Below are 7,863 nucleotides of genomic sequence, written 5' to 3'. Positions count from 1 at the left end.
ATAAGGCTATTCCTGCTTCACTATCATTAAGGGTTTGTTGAGTATATTTAGTCAGGGTTTCTCTATGTGATGATGACATCTCCTAGCCCCAAAGAAGGAACAAATATAGCTGCTTGGTGGCCATACCAGTGGAACACTGAATGAGCCCATCTGGCCTTAAAGAGAAGGGGATTGGTGACCGGTGTTAACTTGGGGTGAATCCATCCCTGCACCCAAGGGAAACTCAGGGTGCAATGTTTTAGCCATCTAGGCAGTAGCCAAGGCCAGATATTTGTTCCACATAACCATTGAGTTCCATTAGGAGCAACCAGATAAACACCTGGTCTTCAAGACCAGCCTGTTCCAAATCAATCGCTTTCTTTAAGTATGATGGTATTTTGAAACCTTAAACGGAACAATTATAAAATAGATATACTGTTTAAGCATAACAAAGGTTTAAATTAGAGGATATAAGGTTGGGAATACAGGGCTGGTCTGGAATCTTGGGACGGCTGTCTACAACAGATGCCATCTTCTTCTCAGCCTGGTATTGTCCTTTCCGACAGGGCTGCAAAGAGTCTTTTATTTGATGCCTCTTCTGATAAACAAATTCTCCAGGTTATAGTCCATGATCCTTGAGGTCTTGGAGCTCTCTGTGAAAATAATCAGCTACCAACCTTTCATTTCTTTTAAGCACATCCATGAGACCCTGACAACAATGCAATATATTTCCCTTAAGCAAAGCTGATTCATATATTTCCTCATCTAATTGCATAGGATGTCCTATTAGTATTTCAAAAGGAGACAGCAGATGTTTACCAAAAGGTGTAGATCTAAGATTAAGGAGCACTAACAGAAGAGCTTTTGGCCATGAGAGTAAATGCTTTGGAAAGCTTTGTTGATTGAGTTTTGATTGTCCTATTATTTCTTTCCACCAATCCTGAGGACCGGAGATGGTAAGCACCCTGGAAATACTGCATTATTGGCTAAATGTTACAAATAAATTTAATTATTTTTTAATTATTTGTCTGGTGAAATGAGTTCCTTGATCACTGTGTAACTCAGTAAGAATTCCTCAAACAGGAATTACCCTTTTCAATAATAATTTACCTAAAGCTGTTATTCTTCTGAAGGAAAGGTCTCAACCAAATGTCAGAACATACAGATTATTACAAGATACATTTATATCCTTGAGATGGTGGCATTTGGACAAAGTCCAATTCCATACCCCAAAAGGTCCCTTAGGAAGGGGAAAGTGGCCTTGTGATGCATGAAACAGTTCCTCTAGATTATATTTTGGGCATATTGCACAATGAGGATAGGCTGTATGGGCCACTATGGGAGAAAGTTTCCAAAAGTATTGTTTTCCCCCTTTTGTTGTCACTTTATTCCTTTCCTTCCATGGTGATTTCTTTAGCCTATGGAAGGACATCTTTTACTGGGTTAGCAGAGTTAATAAAAAGTAGAAGGCATTCTTGAGGCTGGACAGCATATCCAGCTTGATAACATCCTTGCTCATCTTTTAAATAAGACTCATCTGTAAACCAAGTTAAATAATAGAATGCAGTCCTGTTCATTTCCTTTTATGATGTTGGAAGCAAGGTACCACAGTTAAAATAGTGAATAATATTTACTTACATAATATAACCTAAGCAGATTTATCATCATTTACTTGATAATGCTTCCCATACAATTTAACATAGCAAACAAGCTAATCAGTATCTTCCTCTTTATAGGAAGAGAGAACAAATTTCTTTGAGAAGTCCCAGGGGCGCTCTGAAAATTCTCAAAGAAGAAAGTCAAAAGAAAGACTTTGTTTAGGATATGAATTATGGGGAGCTTGTCAAGAATATCAAAAGATTGTAAAACACTTTTTCAAACAAGATTAATAAAAAACCTTAATTTTTTGAGAAAACTAAGAAGTAAGAAATTATAAGCTTTCTTTTACATTAGCAGTCTGTGGCTTGGCAAATTTATAAATACCTTTCATAATTTCTAAAAACATGTTACTTCACAGTGCAATCTTTTAATAAAATATAAGACATTTACTAATACACCTAAACAACTTTTAGTTTTTCTATAATAAGAAGCCAACGTAAACTTATATATAATAATTAATATTTAATATTTTATCTTATTTAGATATGATCTAGATATTTAATGAATTTTTATCAGTTAAAATAACCTGGCAAAACTTCAAAGGTTCAAGTTATTAAAGAGATTTTGGAAGCTATTTTAAGTACATGCACCATAACACATAATTATTGTTAAAAGTTCACCCAACACTCATCTTTTTCACTTCCAGTTACTTGTTCCCAATAATTATTTAGATTGTCTACAAGACTTCACAAGACATTAGACAAAATTAGCCATCATTTTAAGTTATTATTTATGTTAACCAGTTTTGTAATAGTGATAACATCAGCTTATGTGACCAATAAATGTAGAATAAAGGCTGCATTTATTATCTGCATCACATCCAATGCTGATAATTTTGAGGACATATCTGTTTTAATCAAACCAACAAACTTAAACAAGCTTTTATTTACCAAAGATTATTTCATATCACGTTAACTCAAAAGACATTTGGGTTAGTTGCATTTAGAAAAAAACATTTGTAAGTGCTTACTTTAAGTCAATTGAATAGAGCTCTTTAGTAATTATACCATCTGGAGGTAAAATATCACACATTTATAACATACATATATAGATATACATAAATGACAGACAGATACAACAAAGATTTTCCTTAGATTTTTGGGCAAGGGTGACTTCACAGCAGACTATGTCTGCAAAAACTTCTTTCCCCATTTTTTTTCTTTCTTTCAGTCTGAAGAATCTGGGATGGGAATCTCCCTTTTCATTAAGCACGTGCAAGTCACCAGCATGAAGCCAACCAGGGTGTGGAGGGGAGGCCGCCATTAGGGAACTGACTGAGCTTTTTAACAAGCTCAATTTCCTGCTTTTGTCTTAGTTTTGTCTTGCTATAAAGTCTGAACAATTCATAAAGACACAGTAGTGGGTCAGAAGTGTCCAGCTTGTGACCACTACTCCCTAGAGAAAGGTTGTGAACACTCTCTTACGTGTCTCAGTTTCTCCCGCCAGCAGCCTAAAACCTCCATGAGGGCTTGGAGTGTGGGTGACCAGCTCTCATATGCGATTCCCTGGATGAACCTTTAATTAATTAACGTGAAAGATAGTGGAGTTCCCTATGGGACCACTACTCTTGATGAGGACTGTAACCCTCCAACACTGCCACTAAGGTTCTCAGTCAACTGAGAATGCCTTTTGGCCAAGAGGAGCAATGTCTCATTTCTTCAGAACTGAACCTGTTCAGCCTCTCATTGCTCTATCAAGCAGTTTGTTCAGACTTTATAAAAACAGTTCTTTCGAATTGTAGGGACCTGAAATTGGCCAGCCCAAGATATGTCTCTATGGCATCAGGATTATTTGAGGCTGATTGCTTTTGATAAACTGGGACAGGGAAGGAGGCTCTGAGGAATGGAACTTGCCCTTTGTTAGGACACATTTACGTTTGTAAGGTAAACCTCTATCTGTAAAGGTGCCTCCCTCTCTGTACCAGGAAGAAGAAAGGAGATGACCTTCTCTCTAGAAACTCTTAATCAATACCAAAGGCAGGGACTTAAATCTGCATTTTATTGTGCTTCTCTGGTAACCTCCTGTAACTAACTTCCCTGCCCCTCCCAAACCTGGCACTTCTTTAAGGATTAAGCACCTTTCCTTAGGCTAGGAACTGATTGCTGTGCTCACCTGTGACTGCCCAGCTCCAGACAACTGACTTGCCTCCTGCTACGCCCACCGAGATAGCAGACCCACTACCTGCTGTGTCCATCAAGTGCCAACAGGGCAATCTTGTGACTATTGTGGGAGGGACATTTCAACCATATGTGAAACACCCTCTTTGGGGGTATATAACCACTCTGTGCACCCCACTTCTTTGGTGCCCTTTCTTCCTTCGGGAAGAAAGGCCCTGGGCCATGGTTCCTCATAAAGCTTTGTTTAATTTTCTCTTGCTATTCTGTCTCATGTGAATTTAATTCGTTCTCCGGCCAGACGAACCTACATTTGGGAAGAGGAAATGTCTTCCTCCCCTACACAATTTAAAGCCAAATTTAAAAAGTCAGCCTGCCCCATTTCCTCCTAGGCTCCCCTGGCCTAGGAATTCCCCCTAGGTTCCTCTTTCCTTGGAATTTCCCTCCTATATTCTTCTTACATAGGGTGTGTACTGGTACTTCCCTAAGACACACAGACTTAAGGTTTGAAACAGCTTATATAAACTCTGGAGCATTGACTTAAAATAAGGAGGTCTGAGTTTCAGAAGAACTCACCAGGATCACCTGAAGAAGCAGTGATCTGGGAGAGCTCAATGCCAGTTCAGTGTAGATTCCAGGTGGTCTCTGGTGGGTTTCTCTGAAATCCTGCCATGACTACACCAAGAAATGTTGATGCAAATAATCCATAACCAATCTATAAATCAAAATTAGAGTGCGTTTATTATGAGCCAGATCTGAGGACTAACCAAAGAAGTGGAGTGTACAGAGTGGTTATGTACCATCAAAGAGCATGTATCACATATGATTGCCCCTTTTACAACAGTCACAAGATTGCCTAGCCAGCACAATTCACACGGCAGGTAGCCTGTCTATTGTCTCAAGCTGGGTGGTCACAGGGTGAGCACAGCAATCAATTCCTAGCCTAGGGAGAGATGCTTATCCTTAAGCAAATGCCAATGTGGGGGAAGTTGCGTCTTTATCTTAAGGGCATTTGTTCTTGTCTTTGGGATGTGGTAAACACTTAAAGCAGATATACAATGCTGGCTCAATGGCTGTGTCAGATCTTTTTGGAAAATCAAGGTCAGGCCACATTAGTTTTATACCAAATGGCTTCTTCATATACTCCAATATATCCTATTGCTTGCCATTTATTTATCAGGCATTACCTTCAAGTTTTTACCATATTCAAGCACCAACTCAACTATTATCTCTTTAATATATTTTTTATTGGCTTATTAATTTAATTAAACAGGGATTATGTATTCTAGTGTTGTTCTAGTCATATCTATGTAAGAAAAAATGCATGTGCAAATAAAAATATTAAAAGCAGTCCATCTACTTGTCACTTAAATTGTTTCAAAAACCGTAAATTCTCTTTCCCAAAGTTGATCCCCAACTCTTAATATGGCTTCCTTTGAAAAATCAATTTGAACATCCCCAAATCTACCCCAGTGATATGCTTCTCCCTCCTCGTGTCAAACTTCCCAGCATTACCTGGGACATCAAGGCTTACTCTGGTTCATTCAGAATGGGGTCTATTGTTCCGTAGGAGGTGGCTTCTCAGTTGTTGTCACTGAAATTGAGTGATCTTAGAAGTGAACTGTCAGATGCCACAATATGTAGGTCAATGTCCCATCTCTGATTTTGATACCTTAACCACTGTAGATAGTAGCTGATTATGGGTAGAAAACGAAGGCCACAGCCTTCAAAAGGTAGAATTGGATATTTGAGAGATCGGAGACTACCAGCCCCTAAGGCAGTCAAGCAGTGAAAGATAGTTTAGAGAGTTTAGACAAGAGAAGATTCTGGCTGAGAAGAGACTTCCAAAGACAGAATCACAATGACTGAGAGGCCCAGTGGTGAAGGCTTTTGTTCAATTCCCAGTTCTGATAATTGTTGAGTTTATAACTTTGTGCAAGTTTATTGTACTTCCATGTATCTCAGTTTTCTCATCTGTAAAATGGGGGAAGTAATAGCTCTTATCTCCCTCACAGAGTTACTGTGAAGACTGAAGAGAAAATATATATAAACAAAGCATTCATTCTAGTCCTGGCACATTGGAAGTGCTCAGTAAAAAGCAGATACTATTATTATTTTTTTGATATTCTCATGGTATCACACGAAAGATCCCGGAATTAGAATAGCCTGGACAGAACAATTAAAGCAACCAGAAGGCAGTGTCTGTAAAGATAAATGTGTGCCCGCTCTACAAGCCTGTGGCTGTTAACTGGAGCTCTCTTTGCTGCTAAGAGCTGAGTGATGACTGCTGCCCTGGAGGTGCGTGGTATGACTGGGCATGGCTGCTGTGATGACTCACTGCAGAGTAGGACATGGGAGATAAGGAGAGTTACGCTCCTGAGGCAGCTCCCAGAACAGAGGTTACTTTGCCTGCAGGAGGCAGCAGGGTAGGGAGGGGTGGACTGGCAGTCATGTCGCCATATCTCCATGGTTGGCTCAGCTTCTCCAGTAGGGAGAAAACATCAGCTCAGGCCATAGTGGCTGTTTATAAGGCTAATGTCACACAGCACACTTGTGCCTCAACTTGCTCTTATCTAATCTGAATTGGCCTTATTATCATTTCCCTAGAGAAACGTCAATCCAGAGGATTTGATTAGCAGAAAAGGAGTGGGAAGGGAAACAGATGTGAAGGAAGCTAGAAATTCATGGGTAGAATATCGGACTTTCTGGAAGGGACAGTAGTAGAGAAGGCGCAATCAGTTTCTATCTAAACAGACCCTAAACCTCCAAAATCCTGAATCACCTTTTTGCTCTCAAGGTGATCCCTATTCCAAACCCTTAACCAAAATTCCACTTTTTCTATCACTGGTATCACCATTCTCCTGGTCATCCAGAAATGAAACCTGAAACTCATCTGTGACTGTTATACCCACCTCTGCATCCCATCACTTTCCATGACTTTATTTTCCTCCATAAAATTTTTCTCTCCATGTATTTCCCTCCCCTCTACTGTCATCCTGGGCAAGGCCCTCACTTCGTCATTCCTGTACCCCTAATCTAGCCACTGTGTCTCTTGTCTTTTATCTAATCAATCCAGATGCCCAGGACCACACCAACCTTTTGTAGATATTATTTTCATCATGTCAAATTGTCACAGACTAATTGCCTGGGAGAACTCAGGGGAGATTTCAGAAGCATTTGAGAAAAAAACTGTTTTTCTCTCTTTGTTAGGTTAAGAGATGCAATTGACAACCACCCTGAACCAGACCAAGTCTCACCAAAAGAATGATGCCTTTGACATTTGCCTCATTTTTAATGCTAAGATCTTCCCTCAGGGAGGAGCTTAGGCCTTATTACCATAACATGCAGTTTATAAAGGAGCATGTTTTCCAGCTGAGCTTGTGCAAGCGAATACCCACCTTTCCCTTTTGAATATTCATTCTCCATCTGAAGTAAAATGCCCCTGCTGTCCTGTGCTCAGGGACAGTCACGAAGGTGGAAATGATTCTAGGTGGCCTCCTATTTGCTGCAAATATACTTTACTTTGTGTGACAACTACTACTGGTGGAGAGTCTGATTTTAACTCACCAGGAGACAAACCTACTTTGGTTCTGTAACAAAACCCTTCCTCAAAAGCCTTCAATTCCTTTTTTCCTAATGTGCGAAGTCCTGACTTTTCTTCATGACTTTCACGATACTCTATAATATGGCCCCCATCAACATAGTAGCTTATTCCACTTCTCCAACCATGGAGCCATCCTTACCCCCATCCTGACAATGCACCATAGCCTGGTGCTGATGTAATCAGGAAATATTGCCAAGATATCATTAATGTGACTATCCTAATAAATCCCATTTTGCCTGGGATGGGGAAACAAGGGAGAGAGGTGAAATACCTTCTATCAGGATGGTGTTCCTTGAGACCCCAGGTAAGGGCTCAGTATGACATGGGAAAGAAAGTTTCTGGCTTGGAATGCAACTCATTCCTACATATTAAGAAGCATCTGAGGTGAATGAGAAAGGAAAAAGGACATTATCTCTGCCGCTAAATAATCCACAATCAATAGGGAGATGAAGATGAAAGCCACCTGTGTAACAGAATACAGAATGGAAGAAAGAGAGGCTCAGAATT

The sequence above is a fragment of the Equus caballus genome, chromosome 4 (genome assembly GCF_041296265.1).
Source record: "Equus caballus isolate H_3958 breed thoroughbred chromosome 4, TB-T2T, whole genome shotgun sequence".
Lineage (NCBI taxonomy): Eukaryota > Metazoa > Chordata > Mammalia > Perissodactyla > Equidae > Equus > Equus caballus.
The sequence above is the reverse complement of the archived record's forward strand: the minus strand, read 5'-3'. Positions refer to the sequence as shown.